The sequence below is a fragment of the Ambystoma mexicanum genome, chromosome 8 (genome assembly GCF_040938575.1).
Source record: "Ambystoma mexicanum isolate Mex_15411 chromosome 8, UKY_AmexF1_1, whole genome shotgun sequence".
Classification (NCBI taxonomy): domain Eukaryota; kingdom Metazoa; phylum Chordata; class Amphibia; order Caudata; family Ambystomatidae; genus Ambystoma; species Ambystoma mexicanum.
In genome coordinates, this window is record NC_090929.1 from 143891260 (window position 1) to 143909968 (window position 18709).

At 42.5% G+C, this 18709-nt stretch overlaps 1 protein-coding gene across 2 annotated transcripts in view; it reads left to right on the top strand.

Annotated features, from left to right (window-relative positions):
- Positions 1-18709, top strand: part of TTLL11 (tubulin tyrosine ligase like 11) — a 1410454-nt gene that overhangs the window by 599951 nt on the left and 791794 nt on the right. The gene's annotated exons all lie outside the window — the stretch shown is intronic.

Consider the following 18709-nt stretch of genomic DNA (forward strand, 5'->3'; position numbering starts at 1 on the left):
ATAAAACAGGTGCTCGACCAGCTGGAGGAAAGGGAGTTCATGTCTAGAGTTCATGACCTTAAGGATGCCTATTTTCACGTCCTCATACATCCAAGACACAGGAAGATCTTGGGCTTTGTTTCACCAGTGGCAGTCCACCTGCGCCTCAAAGGCATTCATGTCTACCTGTACCGGAAAGATTGGCTCGTCCGGTTCCCTACTCAACAGCTGCTGCTAAAACACACTGAGAACATTCACCGTCTAACGGTACACAGATTTTCAATCAACTATCCGAAATCCTGTGTGGTGCCATCGCAGAATGTGCTGTCTCTGGTCGCCCGTCTCAACACAGTGGAATCTCTGGCGTTCCCCTCGAAGGACAGAGTGGCAGCCATTTTAGGGATGGTCCTTCAGCTGAGAGCGACAAGGGTCACATAAGTCCGCAGCATCAAGTCGCTTTTAGAGACGATGCCATCCTGCATTCCCCTGATTCTGTCCTGCAGGTTACAGATGAGACTGCTGCAGGAGTTCTTAGACAGCAGGCGGCTCCAGGTCACTGGCAAGTTGCCGGACACGAGTGCCCTCAACAAGGAGTTCAAGCAAGCCATTTGTTGGTGGGGCATAGCAAGCACCTCACACAAGGAGCACCGTTTCGAGCCCCTCCGTTTCAGGCGACAGTCACCACGGACGCATCTGGACAGATTTGGGGGTGGGGGGCCCATACCAGTCAGTCTTAAACTAGAGGACTCTGGTTTCCAGAGGAGAAGGCCTTGCACATCCACATCCTGGAGCTTCGGGCCGTGGTCTGGGCCCTGAAGTCATTCCCACCACTTCTCCATGGGCGGGTAGTAAGGATTTTCACAGACAATACAACCATGATGTTCTACATCCGGAAGCAGGGCGGAATCTGCTCTCCTGCGCTCTTCATTGCGGCACAAACCCTGTCGCTTTAGGCCCTTCTTCATGGCATGTTTCCCATACCATTCCACCTAGCTGGCATAAAAAAGACCATCACAGACTCTCTCCGCAGGGGGCTGCGATCCTGCCATGAATGGGAACTGCAGCAAACACAGATGTCTTTTCAGCATGTGGGGTCAGCCCCAGATCGACCTGTTTGCGAGAGGTTCGCCAGCAGATTTCAGCAGCCAGGGAGCATGGGGGAAGCATTCTCCTTCACATGGAAAGGCCTCTCCCTTTACGCATTTCTGCAATACCGCTGTTACTTGTGATCAACACACTCAAATGCTGTCTCAGCAAGATGATCCTCATCGTCCCGGCGTGCCCAGGCCAGATCTGGTACACAGAGCTGCTCTGCATGGCGATGGCACCGGCCTTCAGATTGCCCCCTCTTCCGGACCTCCAGTCCAGGGAAGGAGGATCGATATTGCATCATGATCCAGCGTCACTGAATGCCAAGGCTTGGCTCCTGCAGCCTTAGCGTTTGGGCACTATGACATCCCGCTAAACTGTACGAACGTTCTGGCTAAAGCCACAGTGTCCTCTACGCTTACTTGTTAGTCACAAGTGGAAGCGGTGCACGGTATGGAGCAGGATGTAGATTATCGCACCTCTATGAATTATGGCCCTAGAGCTCCTGCCATACCTGCTGTCACTGGCCGAGTCTGGCCTAGCTCATGCATCCATCAAGGTACATCTGGCTGCCATTTCCCGTTATACACGGTCGTCTGACAAGTTATCGTTATGGTCGCACAGGCAGGTCAAGGAGTTCCTAAAGGGCCTCTTCAGGACATTTCCACCAGTCAAGGCTCCTGTCCCTCGTGGGGTCTCAATTTAGTGCTTACTAAGCTTATGGGACCTTCATTCGACCCTCTACATCAAACCTCTTTGAAGTATTTTTCTTGGAAGACCACTTTGTTAGTGGCCATCACCAAGGCCAGGCGGGTTGGGGAGATCCAGGCTCTTTCCTGCAAATGCCCATACTCATCCTTCCATGCCACGAGGTGGGTGCTGAGGACACATCCGTTCTTCATGCTAAAGTTCCCCTCTGAATTCCACCTCAACAAGCCTTTGGTACTTCCAGTCTTCTTCCTGGATTCTTCTTCACCCACTGAAAGGTTGCTGCATATGATGGACGTTGCTCATCCCTTGAAGGAACGCACAAAGGCTTTCAGGAAGACGTCACAGGTCTTTGCGAATTTTGGTCTTGTGAATCAAGGGAAGGCCCTGTCTAAGGCTTTCATATCCAAGTGGCTCTCCGGCTGCATCATGTATTGTCATTGTCTGGCCAACAGACCACTTCCAGATCGGCCGAGGGCTCATTCCACCACAGCTATCGTTGCAACGACAGCATTCGTCTCTGGTGTTCCCCTGCTGGATATTTGCAGGGCTTGTACGCGGAGGTCTAAACACACCTTCATGAAATTCTACTGTCGACAGGGATTCCACAGAGACCAGGGTTGGCCAGGCAGTGCTACGCAACCTGTTTGTCTGAGGTGAGTGCGTTCCAGGGGTAAGTGAGTATACTTCTGTTGAGCCTTGCCACCGCCCATGGTTGTGTATATGTACTGCTGTGTAATCTTATTAATGTACATGTGAATGGCAGACCCCATGCAGGTGAAGGAACAAGTTACTTTCCTGTAACTGTTGTTCTCCAGCATGGGTCTGGCATGGATTCACATGTGAACCCTCCCTCCTTCCCCGGTGTTTCTCTTCTGGGTTCATACTGGCGCCTTGCATGCTTTGAATCAAAATATGGCCACCAGGGGCGGGATTAGGGAGATGATAGTCATTGGATGGGTGCCGTATGACCCAGTCTACAGTGATTGGTTAGTACAAGAAAGGCTTTTGTTTTAGGTTTAAAGCAAGACTGCTTTCTTTTTTTAACGAGGATTGCCAGTGTGACGAGATGAAATATTCAAGAGCATGTGAATCCGTGCCAGATCTATTCTGGAGAACAACAGTTAAAGGTAAGTAACTTGTACGTTATTGCTTGCGGACAGCCACTCAACACTGCTGTTTTGTCCAGTATTGATTTTACTTTACCAAATTCCCTTTATTAGTACATTTCTGACCAAATGTTGTTATATTCTGCAATGTTTAGAAAGATATTAACTTTTCCTTATTCTGGGGCTCAGGAATCCCCTTGATCACACAAGCTAAATGATTTCTCATTATTTTGACTCCATGGCCAGAAATCCTCTGCCCCAAATACTAAACTGAGCTTCTTCTGAGTTTTCTTTTATTTTTTTTATTTTTTATTGTATATGGTTTACAAAAGAAACCTTTACATCAGAAATATCAAATAAAATACATGAAAAAAGAAGAAAAAAAGAACATTGTTACACTTTTTCTCAGCCAGCGTTATTACACAAAAACAGAGGAACTTCATGAATATTATCATTTCATTGGACTTGTTTTAAAACAAATGCAAAACATTTTTATAATTATTGATAATTCCTAGGACCTGAATACTAAAATAGTTACGTATAATTCTACAACAAAAAAGGTGACATTGTTCCACAGAGAAGACGGTTTTAGCACATACCGATATCAAACAATCAACATATCAAAGCCAAATCACTGAATTCTACCCATTAACCATAAGTTGCATTAATAACACTTTACACCAACCCTATCATAAAATCAACATTCATAAAATCATTGAATTCAACTCATTCCATCACAAATTACATAGGAAACAACAACAAAAGGAAAGGACAGTAAGACAAATCCAGGGCTCAAATTACACAGAATTTCTGCCCCAATTAGATTTTATAAAGGGAGCCTATGTTTTATTTTCTGAGCCTTCAGGGTAGGAGAAGACACTGTATCCAGTTCATTCTATAAATCCAGGGATTTAATAAATGATGCAATCGCTAAACCCTCTGAGGTGTTCTGAATGTTAATACACCAGGACCATATATTGTTTTCATCCCCCCAAACTCGCCATTTCGGAAATTTGATCATATGGCTAGACCTTTCTTTACAGAGTGCCGGTCAGGATAGTAGTAGGTGCCTCACAGTTAGTTTCAGTTTCACCTACCTTCTCAAAAATCTATAGTAGGAATCTTCCAAGCCTATAATTTCCCTGCGTAATAACAGTTCCTGGCTAGGCAAAATGTTCCAACGCAGTCTTAGGATAATATTCCGATAATATTGGATTGGAAACTGTAATAGAAAGGTGAAATCACCCCACGTCTTTTATGATACCCCTGTAGATGACACAAGGACGGGTAAGAGTGGAATCTGTTGTGATCCAGTCTTTCTGAAATAGTAATCGTTTCACTCTTTGCTAAGGGTTTGTGACTAATATCTCCCTGTCCGTATTAAGGTCACTGAGAGACTGGTCACCGATATCCCGAAATGCACTTAAAAATCTGTGGATTCATGCCCAGATCCACACATTGGCACCAGTTTACCCAGATCAACGTAAAGCATATTCAGCATTGGGGCTATTAAACAATGAAATAGGGATAACAATCTCCATCTCACCAGGGCCTCGAAAGATTCTATACCCAATTTGTATGCCACAAGGATATTATTAGTCAATTTAAGTGTCCGTCTCCACAACCCTCCCTCCAAAGTTTCCCAAAATTTCAACAGCTCTAGATAGTGAAGCTCTATCCCATATATCCGTTTAGGAACAACCTTGCCTTCGTAGAAGCAACTCGAGGACATAATAAAAAAGCGTCCACATTTTTGCTCCAATTTGGTCATTTGATTGGATAGGACAGATGCTTTTTGTTTGAGGAACAAACCTGAAGGTTGGGCCAGCCTGGGGAACCCCAGGTAGAGCACGCTCAACGTGCTCTCTATAGAGACCCCTGCCTATTCCAACTCTGTTTCTTTCGTCCCGTCACCAACACCAAAACGCAGGTCTTACGGGGGTTAACAATCATTCCATTCTGTCGCGTGTATTACATATTAGTCGATTAAACGTTGGAGGCCCACCTTGGTGCAGTCTAGGAGCAAAGAATCGTCGGCATAAGCTAGCCAAGCAATACACAGTTCTCCCAATTTCGGTGTAACAAGGCCTACTTTAGCCAGATAACCTCCTATATCAAAAACCTATACAATAAAAAGACAGAGGGCAAGAGCACAACTCTGTTTTAGGCCCGCCCGATTAACAATCCTACGGGAAAGATTCCCTTCCAAGTTCAGTCTAACGCAGATCACTGCATTATCGTAGAGAGCCATAATAAGGCGCAACAGACCCCCAGGCAGCCCCCCACTTCACAAGCTTAGTCCACAGATGACTCTGAATAACATGGTCAAAAGCAGTTGACCGGTCAATCAAAGCCACATACATTTCCCCACCATACTTTCCCCAGGCTGCTTCCTGTAGTGCTCTCATAACTAAACCATTCAAGTTTGCGGAATGACCTACTCAAAACCCTGTCTGGAATTTATATAGTGGATGTGATGAAGTCATCCACGCATTCAAATGGGTTAGCAAGGATGCAGCAAACAATTTACAGTCAGCATTGATTAGTGCTATGGGTCGATAGTTTCTAGGCTGATCTCTCGCTCCCTGTTTAAAGATAGGAACCACATAGGAGTTTGCCACGAAATCAGAATTTTTCTGGTTTTCAGGATGCTCTTAAAAAGCATGGTGAGAACCTGCACCCAAACAGCAGGGTCGGCCTTGACCGTATTATTGGGTCAGGCCATTGGGTCCTGCCGCCCAGGAGGGTTTAGCACTCTTAATAAGTTTTGATTCCACCTCATACTCAATAGTTGGTCGCCATTCACCCCCACCACATTCAGGCAGAACACCAGGGTTCTCAAGCTAAACGCCTGGTGTAACTCCATACAAATCAGTAAAAAAAATCAACCCATCGCGTTGTTTAACGACAGTGGAAAGCTCTTGATTGTTAATCAAAGCCTAGAATTGCTTCATCACTTTTGACTAAGGTACAAGGTACACAGCATCATTTCTGTGTCCTTTTGTAACATCACTGCCTTTCTGGATCTACAGTAATTTTTATACCTTTGTTTGAGCAGTTTAATTCTGGATTTTTCTTTAGCTTGGTTCCAGCTAGAGCATCAAATTGACCTCAGGTTACGATGCATAGATGCTTTCACACCGGCTTGTTGATCATTAAAAATATGCCTGTAATTATGGCATGAAGAGCTTAACATCAAATTTGGGCTAGCCCTATCCAACAAGCAACCCAAAAAAGTTATCAAATTCTGTGGGGGTGAAAACTAAGTTTCCATTCCAGGGTACTACCAAGGACAGTTTATTGTTAAGGGTCCCTATATTCAGGGGGGGGGACCATCTAATCCCTTTACCCTGTCCTTCTGTTCTAATATTGGTTAAATTGCCTTTAATCGACTTGGATACTAGTATATCAAAGTCAACTTTCAGGACACTATGATCACTCCAGTGATCTTAACCACAGTGTTTGAATTAGAGGTGATTACATCTACAAAGATATAGTCTATGGTAGACCAGGTATTACCTCTGCGCCAAGTAGGTTTGATTGAATTGTGGCATCCAATCCCCATTCAGACAGGCCAAACCCAAGGATTCGAACAATAGGATCCACTTTCTCCTCCATTGCTGCTTATGGTTTCCCCCCTATTATTCCTGGTAGGGTCTACAGGGTACTACATTATTGTACATAGGACCACAATCCGAATTAAGGTCTCCTGCCAATAAATGCCTGCCATTGGGAGCAGCTCACTGCCAATCCTGAATTAGGGTGTTAATTGTACCCAAAAAAAATCTACGTCAGCTATCCCCTTGTGCCAATACACACTAACAAGGAGAATTTCAATGTCCCCCACCTGGGAAGACAGTTTCACACCCATGATCCGAGCGGGGGATTTGGCACTGCCCTAGCCAAAAATGTCCCCTTGATCACGATCAAAAGATCCACGGAGGGTCTTTCTATTCGGTTAAGTTTTGCGAGTTGTGAGAACAGTTCATAACCATCTATAAAGAGATTATCTAAATGCCAAGTTTCTTGTAGAAAAATGCAGTTACTTTCTTTCAGCATGGCAACGGTTTCTGGATTGGCTAACAGATGAGTGTTCCCCCTTGTATTCCAAGACAACAACTTTAGTTTTATATCATCCTCTATCAATCGTTTCGGCTTTATACTTATTGGAGCGGCATCAGTTCCACAGGGCTGCTTTGATTTGGGCCCAATCTGCTTTCTGTTTATTAAAGCCACTGTACTTTTGCCTCGCTTGTCTGTGTCTGTCAGGATGGAACATGACTTTCAGATTCCTACCATAGTTAGAATTACCCTTTAAGGGTTCATGCTCCACTTCCAGTAATCTGACCTCAAACCCCAATTTTCCCTAAGTATCAATTTCAGCTGTTACAAGATTCATAACTAATTGGGAGTTAAAATAGATGTTGCATTTCTTCCATTGATCACGGTCTGGGAATTGAATCCTGTTGAGATCGCAGGAGGATAGGAGATTCATGTTCGGGATCTCCGCAAAGGTTTTAAGAACATTTCCCTGGTTCAAACACACTGACCTGCCGGTCACCATCGGCTCGTCATCTGTATAAATTGGGTGGTGTACAGATCATTTCTATGATTTCCATTAATACCATCAGATGAACCTATGATTCCACTATTACTACCATGCATAGATTGGATATTGCTGCCCTTGGCCCCCCTCAGTATACTCATTGATCCCACCACTCCTGGACCCTAGGGTTTCCTATCTCGAGAAACAAAGGTACCGTGAAAGTGCTCATAATCCATAGGATTCTGTGTAACATTTGGAACATGCATTTTCCCCATAGTTTAACCTGCTCTGGTCACTGAATATCTGTCATACCCAATGCACCCAGATCACCACCTACCAGCCTAATAACCTCGTCCAATGCCTGATGAGGCGGTGGACAGGGGAGGCCCAGGAGGTACAGTTTCTCAAACAGTCGTGTGCTGGCCTTGCGCTCTAAAAGTGAGTCACCCTCTTCAACCAAGGTGACAACCTACCTAAAGGATTCAGGATTAACTGTTATTTTGTTAATAGTTAGTGCTGGGGTCTCACCTTTAAACATTGTACCCAGTGGTGTACCATGCTCCGCCCAAACTATGTTCTCACCTACTCCCGAGGCTCCTGGGATGGTTCCCAGTCCAGTCCTAAATCCTTCATTGGATTCCACTGATTTGCTCACCACCGGATCAGTTTGGATACCGATTTCCGCCCTTATGGACTGTGTCCCATATTCACCTATCTCATCCTTTGTGGTACAGTTCCTAGATGCTGGCGTCCCTCCCCAATGCAGGTGGATACTACTCCCACCTCGAGTATTCTCTCCTGTTTTCCTCCAGAACAGGTGTCGTCACATTTGGTAAGCCTCTCTTAGTCAGAGACTCCGGTATAGTGAGATTGCAGAGATATGTACGTGAGGAATTGTTCTGTTTTTTTTTATTTCTTTGCCTTAAACCCCTTTTCGCTGGTTTTATGTATGACTACTTTCTCAGGGACATCATCAATAGTTAAGTCTGTTATATCAGGTTCAGCCTTAGAGGCATCTTGCTCAAGTACCAAGCCGTTCACCAGAGTACACTGCCCACCCTGAGTTCCTACAATGTGTTCTCCAGCATCTGTCAATAAGCCGACCGAACCGGGGACTACAGAAACCAAGACTTCAGCTGCCCGCTGGTTCACTACTGATGCACAAGTCTTCTCAAACCCTTCCAATCTTTTATTGAGTTCCCTCACTTTGTCCGTCAGTACCGAGTCAACCTCTTGGGTTATCCTTTGTTGTAAGACTAACCCACAACTCGTTTCTAGTCCCTCTAATCTATTATACATTTCAGAAAAAAGTTTGGTATGTGCTATAACTTCGGCCCAAATATGATCATAGAGTTTCACAAATGAACTAAGGACCACGTTTAAGGCTGATACATTGGGTTGCGTAAGATGGATTCTATTGTATACCTATTGGATACCTCCCTAAGAGTGTGATGAAGTAGGGCGTCTTCTAAATGTTCATTATTTAACTCTGAAGTGAGGCCCCTTTCTGGGAGCCATTGTTTTTTGTATATTCGTTGATAAAGTTAGTTAGCTCCGTGGGTGACCCTGAATAGGAAGCACCACATGTCTTCTGCATTAACCTTTCCAATATTTTGCATAGCAAGATCAGCAAACTCTATGACGCTCAAATCATGGCGCTCATTTTCTCTGGGAATACTCTAGCGATCACTCTCACAGGAATTATAGATTTTTTTTGGTACTGGTGCAGGTTTTTCCCCCAAAATAATTAATCATTTTCTGTCCAGCAATTGGAGAAAAAGGTATAACATTCTTGGAATTTGGTTTCTAACCCAAAACATGTGCCGTAATATGAGCATCTTCATGTGTGACCATGCATCCTTTAACCAAACCCACAGAGAAGCCATTAAAGAGGTTCATTTTTATTTTTATTTTGTGTGGGCATCTTACCTGTTACTGTTTTGTGTGTCCTCCCTCATGGAGGAGAAACCGCAGGCATTACCATCCTCCCCTTGCATTGCAGGGCGATCCCCAATGGTCGAGACTGCCCCCAGGTTCTGAGTAAGCACTGCCAATAGTTGATCTTTTTGATGATCACTGCAATTCTCCACCCCCTCTTAATTATGTTATTATTACCTATAAGACCATCAACCTCCACCGGGGCCAATGATTCTGAGTTAGGGCCGGCTGCCTCTAAGTGATGTTCTGGAGAACTTAAATTGGAATCGCAGTAGCCTACATTATGGATTTGAGGCGCAACTATGCATTTGTATAGGCGAGAGTGGTACAGTTCATCCCCAGCCTCCGGCTCAGTTGTTTTGATTCCGGCCCCCAAATTCTTGTCCTCTACAGGATCAATGACCCAAGGCAGAGCAACGGGGGGGGGGGGGGTTTATGGGGGAGGGGAGGTGGTCCTACAAAAGGTACCATTTCTGGTTTATCATCAATTGAATCTTCAGTCAATTGGCTCCCAATTCCCTTTTGCAGCATTCTATGGTCAGAAGATCAGCAGGGAACAGAAGAGGAAAGGGTAAACCTCAACAGGATACAGGTACCAAAGGGAAACCAGGCTTGCCCACTAGCCGAGCAAAGACCCTGTCTCTTCAAGGTGAGATGATCACTAGATCAGGAAGCCAAGTCCAGAGTGAGAAGGCCAGATCCAGGTCCCGCTCCTAATCTCTTAATACGTTAGAAGGATGGAATTCAGTTCCTATTCTAAAATAAATTATCATAGATTGATAAATTTACAATTTCCTAAAATTCAGGTCCAATAAATAATCCTACATTATTTATTTCAAATTCATAGATTAACAGTAACCAGATAGAAAAGGGATACATTATGACAAATTCATAAATTTACTATATCCTAAAATTCAGGTTCTGGATAAAAAAGGAATAGAATTAGAGTCCTAAGTAAAATCTGCAAATTCAAGGGATGACCCTATAATATGAAATTCCAGTTCTTACTCTTTAAAATAACACCGTGACACTTAATCACATGTGCAAAAACTTACAGCTAAAACAGGGTACCATTCCAGGTAACCTAGAATATCTTAAAATGTGGAGCTGCAAGGAAACTTCCAACTAACGCTCCTCAAAGATGTAATGTAGACCAGCAGTGAAAGTCAGCTGATGCCGTTATTTGTAAGTCCCTTAAGAGGAGCTCAAAGAGCCAACAGTGGCACACCGGACAAAGAAAAAGGTATGTTTAGGCTAAAGTTCCACATATTACATACAGGGTTTGGCAAAGACAGCAGCAAAAGTCAACTGAAGCTGATGTTGGTAAGACCCGAATAATGAGCTCAAGGGAAGGGATCCTTCGGTCACTCCTCACGTGGAACTCTGTGCAGGGAACAAAATATATAGTCCCAAGACTGCATGAGAGGTGATTGGAAACTGTTGTAAGCACAGCCACAGGGAGCTCAAAGGACACAGCCTGCAGTTACCCACTGGTAGGAGCCTCTTAGGAGCCCATCACAGCTGACACCTCGGTCATTCACGCAACAATATTATAGGCACAGCTTAGAAAAACATACATCCCAAGCAAGGCAAACTCACAATTGGACTGGACGGCTCGGAGACAATTGCTCGTGATTGATGTGAAGTCAGGCTGCTTCAAGACTTCATAGCTGTAGGTGTTCTAGCGGAAATAGCCAAACGTTTTGTATCGCAGCGCAGGCACCAGGCACTAGACAGTGTCACACAGCGCGCCACGCTCCGCGCTAGCGTGGTGTTTTTATGGAGGAAATCCGCCTTCCAATGGATACAGAGAACAGAGAACAGACTCTCAGGAGACGTGAGTAGCAAGTCCAGCAGGAAGCACAGGTAACACTAGACACACAGTGCCACACACTGTGCCGCGCTCCGCGCTTGCATGGTGTTTTTTATGGAGGAAATCCGCCTTTCAATGGATACAGAGAACATACTCTCATGAGTAGCGAGTCCAGCAGGAAGCACCAGTTACACTAGACACAGTGCTACACACCGCTTCTTCTGAGTTTAAATTTGTCTTTGCTTGAAGACAAACCACTTTTCATATGAATTTGCATAACTATCTTCACACACTAATCTTCCTCTCTTTTGCTGCGACAATAAACCAGTCAATATGCTTCTTTAAAAGATGAAACAAGGCTCATCCGGATAAACTGTAATGAAACAGAACATGCTGGTTTTGTAATGCGTATACATGCTTGTGTAAAACATTTCTAGAATACTGGGTAACAAGTGCCTTCTAAGAATGATGCACCTCTCAAGGTCTTACAAACTCCTTATGTATCATCAGTTCTCTTTTTACATAATTTCATCTGGTGATCAGTACATTACTCACACGCAACCAAGTGTTTGCCATTCTTATCCTCTGACAGAACATCTTAATGCACCCAATTGTGTCCTGAACACTTCTTTAAATTCCTTCCGCCCCAATCTTGGCTTAGGTGCCCCAACCCTGGCGTTCTAAATCAGCTGTAAAACTGCCCACCCTTTCTAAATCTTTGTAGCCATTGAAACATGTTGATACCCACTTCCTTAAGTTACCCACACTCTCAAATCGTGCATGGGCAACAATGTTTTATTTCCTCCCAAATCTGTCAACATGCCAATGGATACTTGATTACAGTTACTAGGAAGGTAACACATTTTCATCAAATTGTCAACTGCGAACACTACATTACTGTGTCCTCCAATAATTCCTCCACCACATTTGTGCTCCTCACCTTATATAATTTCTGTGAAAATGTCTTGATGCTAGGCAATTGCATGTACTAATTAGATGGAATGGGCAATGTGACGCATAAATCAAGATATGTATTTCAAATATTTAATTTAACTAAAGTAGCTAATGTAAGCTGTCAGGTGATCTGGAAATCTAGTCTTTGGCTTCAAACTGTCACAAGAGATCTCATCTACAGTATCTTGTAGGCATTTGCACTTCAGGTGCAATGGAGGTTGGACTTCAGATTCCAGTGTACTGTGCTTCAGGTCCTAGTGGGCAGAGTTCCATGTTTTTTTTCAGCACTCGGTTTCTCAAAGTCTCTTGGGACACCAGGTCCCTTGTGTTGAACACTTAGTCTTTTAACCCCTTTTTCAATGTTCTTTAGGACATGTTGTTCACATCTGTAATTTTGACTCCCAAGTTGCAGCATGTCATATTCCTACTAATGAACAACAAGGATCTAATCAAAAAGTCATCATCGTCTAGAGCAACCGGTCCCAATGGGCTTACCAATGATCCTAAAATCTGATATTGATTTATGGGCATGCATCTTGACAGCCGTCTTTAGTGAATGCCTTAGATGCCAGAAAATCACACGTACATGGCAAAGCGCGATATTAATACCCATATACAAGCGTGGTGATCGAGAGGTTCATCAAACTACCGTCCAATCTTCCTTTCAGATGTAGATGGAAAAATATTTGCCTTATTAGTCCTAAGAGACCTATTCTTAGTAAATTCCAGACAAGATTTCATAAGGGTGATCAACTTCTCTAAATGGGTTAGTCATATCTGCAATCTCACAACATGCCTATGGGAAAAAGGTTGGCAGTTATATGTGGTCTGGCTAGTCTTATCTCGTGCATTTGATACGATCAATAGAGAAAGGCTTTGGAATAAGCTTGAAGCATGGGGCATCCCTGTAGGCCTGCTGCCATTTATAAAATCATTTTACGGAAACTAGTCCGTTGAAGTGTGCTTGGATGGCTCTGACAATGTAACAGGGTCAATTCTAACTGAATTAGGAGTTAGGCAAGGCTGTATCTTGGCTGCATGTCTTTTTAACTTGTATCTAGCAGACCTCACCAAAGCCCTTGCTCCACACTCTAGCAAGCCCCAAGATTGGGCCTCAGCCATTACAGTGGATCGCATACGCGGACAATGTGATTCTCTTGGATTTCACTCTGAGAACTTTGCAGTGTTTATGCCGAACCAAACAATTTACAAGTGAATCCAGACAAATCTAAAATCTTGATATTTAAGAATCATGGTGTCAGAAAAACAATAGCTCTTAACTTCCCAATCCCCATAGTAAAAGATCTTATATACCTAGGTATAGAAATACAATACTCTCACCAAAGTAATAACAAAATACATCTGGCAAAACAAAACCCAGAGACTTTCAAATCAGGCACTCACGGCGCAAAAATCAGGAGGAGGCATGGCACTCCCCCATTTCTGGAAGCACTATGAGGCAGCGCAGATGTGGGTTCTGAATGAATGGATCCCAAACACCTCAGAAAAAATGTGGGAGGCACAGGATAGAGCGGTAGCAAGATCAAACATGCGCCACCTACTATGGACCCGACCAGAGCACAGACACCAAAATGTCAGAATTAGTGAAATTATGAACACAATCTTGGAAATATGGGACAGAGCAACCAAGAAAGAAACACTCACAAAAGATCCAGCGCCCTTAATACCAATACTTGACAACCTGGAATTTCCTCTGGGCACGGAAAAAGGAGCATTCCAGAAATGGCCGGAAGCAGACTGCACGAAAGTGGGAGACATGTATGACGGCCTGCAGATCAGAACATACACAGAATGCCAGGACCTTCTGGGCCTCACAGAAAAGGATAGATACCAATATGAACAACTACATCACTGGCTCACTACTTCGAGAATAAAACAAGCATTAACAAGGGCCCTGACTCCATTTGAAACATATACCATGACCCAGACAGAGACAAAAAAAATTAATTGTCTCCACCCTTTATAAATTCATAAACGCCCAAACAGCAGAAATAAAATGGCAATATATGGAGAAATGGGAAACAACGCTAGGGAAAGAAATCATGAGGGAACAATGGACATACATCTGGCAAATAATCCCCAAATGGACTCGGGACAAAACTGATGATACAATGGCACTACACCCCGGAAAGACTCCACAGAATGTTCAACACAATACAAGATAAATGCTGGAGAGGATGTGACGCAGTGGGCAACTGGAGACACATCTGGTGGGACTTCCGGAATTACAACACTTCTGGACAGAGGTAAAGTCCCAAATGCAAGGAATTTTCAAGGGTGTAGAAAACTTAGAAGAGGTATGGATGTGTGGCATGTGGAATCCCCAAAATAGGACATTGACAAAGACTCAAAAAGAAACTTCATGGGATTCCTCACAGCAGCTTGGTTAGTGATAGCACAAAAATGGAAACAGAAGACATCCCATCCAACCAAGAGTGGCTACAGAGGATATGGACGTTCGTGGCGATGGAGAGAATCACATACAACATACAAGGGGCCTGGCAAAAATTCACATCAGACTGGGGGGAGGCGATAGACTACCTACAAAGTGACTATATGATGCAGTGGGGCCCACACAAAATCTGCATTCTGGACATGTTTACAGGATGAGACAGAAACATGAAAAGTGGAAGCAGAGGAAATTCAAGGACAGCACACCCGGTGATAGGGGAGGATGGAGGGAGGGGGGAAAGGGATAATGTTGAAATCCCGATGTTCATGTTTAAAGAAATGCCAATAAAAATATCTTTAAAAAAAAAAAAATACAATCCTCCTAGTCAAGGGTCGCCCGAGAATTAGATCTGAAATCATTACATTTCGTGCACAAATGAAAACAAATGTATTCAATATAGTTTTCCATAAATCCATTACTTAAGTTTTATACGGCCAAAGTAGTTCCTTCGCTTCTCTACGGGTACGGCACTATTTCAAACTCAGTTACTCAATTGGGAATTCATGGAAGGAAAATTGTGGAAAAATGTTTTACATCTCCTTACTGGGCCTACCTTCTTTGAAAATGTCACTTGACTGGAAAATGTTAAATCTATTCCGGAATCTAATAACTGCCTCTGAAGTAACTCTGTATGGCGATGTGTTAAAAGAACTGAACAATGAACTAAATGTGCTTTTAAATGACCGAAAATAGTATGTATTATATCTGTTAGAATGTTATGATTGGTCTCTAATAGATCTTCGAGACAATCCTACAGCTGTAAAGCAAGCACTTTCTCGCACAGATTGGATAAGTACCACAGCCCAGATGAGAAACTATAATCTATAAATCTCATTCTAAATTTGATAAACCAAAATATTATCTTCCCAAATATTTAACTTGGTTTCCAGATCCTGAAATAAGAATGAACTTTCTAAGAATCCGACTCAATCTTGCAAAAGTAGCAGAAATTACATTGACGCGCTTGCATCCTCATGTTGGAAATAAATGCAATCTATGTGGCGGTCCGATTAAGCAATCCCTACATCATATCATCATGAAATGTAAGGGTACAAGAGACCTCTGTGAAACACGCTTAAGATGATTTGTGGATCGTAGGGACTGGTTGTACACAGAATCATTCTGGGAAAGTTTAATATCTGCAAAAGAGGGGACAGGGAGTTCACCGACTTGTACAAAGTCTCCTATCGTTTTTACAGTTTTCAAATCAACATAAGACATGTATTTGACAAAAATTGCTCGCAGAAATTTCAGGTGCAAAAGGGCTAGTGTCTCAAGGCCACATGGGACAAACAAGAACAGAACCGTGTGTTGCCACACAATGGCCCTATGATGCACTCCTAAGGGGACAGCAGTCCCAGTGATTATCAATATGGTTTATAGTGTGGGTTACCCACAGTCGGGGAACCCGGAACTCGAACACAAAATTCAATTGTATTGTTTTATCTTAATCGAGAAGCATACAAATTCTATATGACCAAAGTTTTAGTCTATCAGGTATCCTCATTATAGTTATACATTCTGTATTTCAAATATAAAGAAATATTTAAAAATTCAGAATTCAGATTTAGTTGAGGCTTGGCCTCATTTATCACAACAAAATCAAAAAGACAATGATGTGGCTAATGATCATCCTGTTATCTAGCACAGGTACAATAGTATCTTACACTTCAAGCTATTATTGTTGCTTGAAGCTTTAATATCTGGCCATGAAAGGGTTCTAACAATCAAGATTGTAAAAATACTAAAGGAACTTAATTTAGTTGATTAGCCTCAGCCACTTGTTTCGGTCTGTAAAACAAAATACGCTGTTACAATGCTCAGATTTCGATTGCTTTGTAGTATGGGCTGCTTGGTGACTAATCTTAATGCTGCTGATAGCATGATTCATCGGAAACACATCAGATTAACATTGATTATATCTGGATGTTTAGTAAGTGTTTCTCTTATGTTGAATGGTTTTTATCTTTATTTTATTATGGCAGTCGGTGTTAATTGTTTTCATTGTTTTGCATTGTATTGCATATTTATGCTCTTATTCTTTTTCTAACTGTGTGTAAAGTTGAAATGTTGGCAAAAGTGCACAAGAAAAAAATAAACAATAATGATCATTCTCTCCATTGACTCTTGAAACCTTGACTTTGAGACCCTACATGTCACCGTTCTGCTTACGTTTACTTTCTTCTTGCAATCTCAGACCCTTTTCTCCCAAGTTCCAGCACGCAGCGGTTCTCCTTATTTTCACTTTCTAAACGTCCTTTGGCATCTCTGATGTCAAGTGCCTGCATGAAGTGGTTCTTTTGTTTTATCTTCTCAATGAACTCAAGGAACTGTGACCACAGGTTTCATCCACAGCATTCTCCGTATTCACTTTCTTAATATGCTATAGACACTCTAATCCCAAGTTGCAGCATGGAACCTTTCATGTGTTGCCAATCTCAACACTTGTCTCTGCCAGCTTTTTTTATATTGTTCTTTGGTTCTTTGATTAAAATCATTTCATATCTAATCAAAATATTTAGTAATATTAAATCAACATCATTGAATATATACAACTTCTTTAAAACAAGCCTAATGTTTTAATTGTCTTATTCTTTCATAATCAATTCAAATGTTATTACCCACCGAGTCTAAAATATCTATTGAAAAAGTGTCCCCTCTTCGCACGGTAACCCAAAATTCTTCTGCCTTTGTACCCTCAACATTATTTATTCCCCTGGCAAAGTACATCTCATCTATGTATTGTAGTACCCTTTGTGTCTGTGTTTCTATTACAAGTTTCTTACACAATAAGCAGTTCCGTTCTACACTCTGCTTTTTTTCCTGAGCTCCTAGACTTCCAGTACTTCATTTGACTTTAATAGGCAATATCTAAACTTCAGTTACCATCTTCACAGTTTTTGATTGAACATTAAAACAATCGTTTACTTTTCTACTGGCGCTGAGTCCTGGTGTCATCTCTTTTTTTCTTTAGCTCATTTGAGCACGGCCAGGGTTTAATTTCCGTCCAAATCCAGTGACCCGCGACACTTTGGGAACTCATAGAACTAAATAATGACTTTTTTGGCCAATAACAAGATACGTTGTATAAGAAATTAACAGGGATTGTAAGGAGTCGCCTGCCTGAGCAACTTGCAATTAAGCCCATTTTTGAAACACAGTGATTTTCAAGTTGTCAATAAGGCAAACCCATTACCGTTCTCACTCACTCAGAGACAAAATGGCCACTTATCTAAAGAACCGAGAGGAAGAGACGAAAAATCGTTTTACCGCACGGGGACACATGACACATGCCTTCTCGAATCTTACAGCGAAAAGGGAAGATCTACGTTCCAAATTTATTAAACTAGAAAGAGTCTCTAAGAAAGAAATCGACAATTATTGTGAGAAGGTTTCCCTGGAGAATTACGTACAAAATGATTGTGTGCCAAGGGGTCTGAGGATCCTTATTTTTCCTAACTTTAACCATGATCAGGATAAAGATCTAGCGGAGGCCTGGGAAGCCAATCTGAGCAATAGCTCAATGAAAATGATGGATTTATTAAAAGAACACGCCACAAGAGAACACAAGAGAGCAGTGGATGGAATTGAGGCAATTAAAAAAAGAAATCGCTGCAATTCAATCTAATGAAGCCACCAAAGCAAAAAATTATGAAAAGATGTATGAACTACTTCAAGTTTATCAAGACGAGGTCAAAATCAGAAAATTAAGGAAATGCTACTGTGATGAACGCAACTATAAAGAAGACTGAGTTTACACTTTTCAGACCAAGTATGATATGAGTATCAAATCATCGTCCAAAAACTCAACACCAAACAAGTCATCAGTGAGCTCTGATTCTGAATTAGAAAATCAAGAGCCTGACAGTGGAAATACGCAAGAGCAAGGCGGGTACATGAACCAGATCAAAAGATACAAAAAAGGCGACCGTCATTTTCCCCAGAAAACAGTCCGTTTTCAACTACCTGCTATTACGAGCATGCAGAATCTGGTTCAAGGAGGAGAGGAAGGGGGGGGGGTAGGAAATAGCGAAAACCCGGAAACCGCACAGATGAACAAAAGACAAACAAGGGCCAGTTCCAAGGAGGCGAGCGGGGGC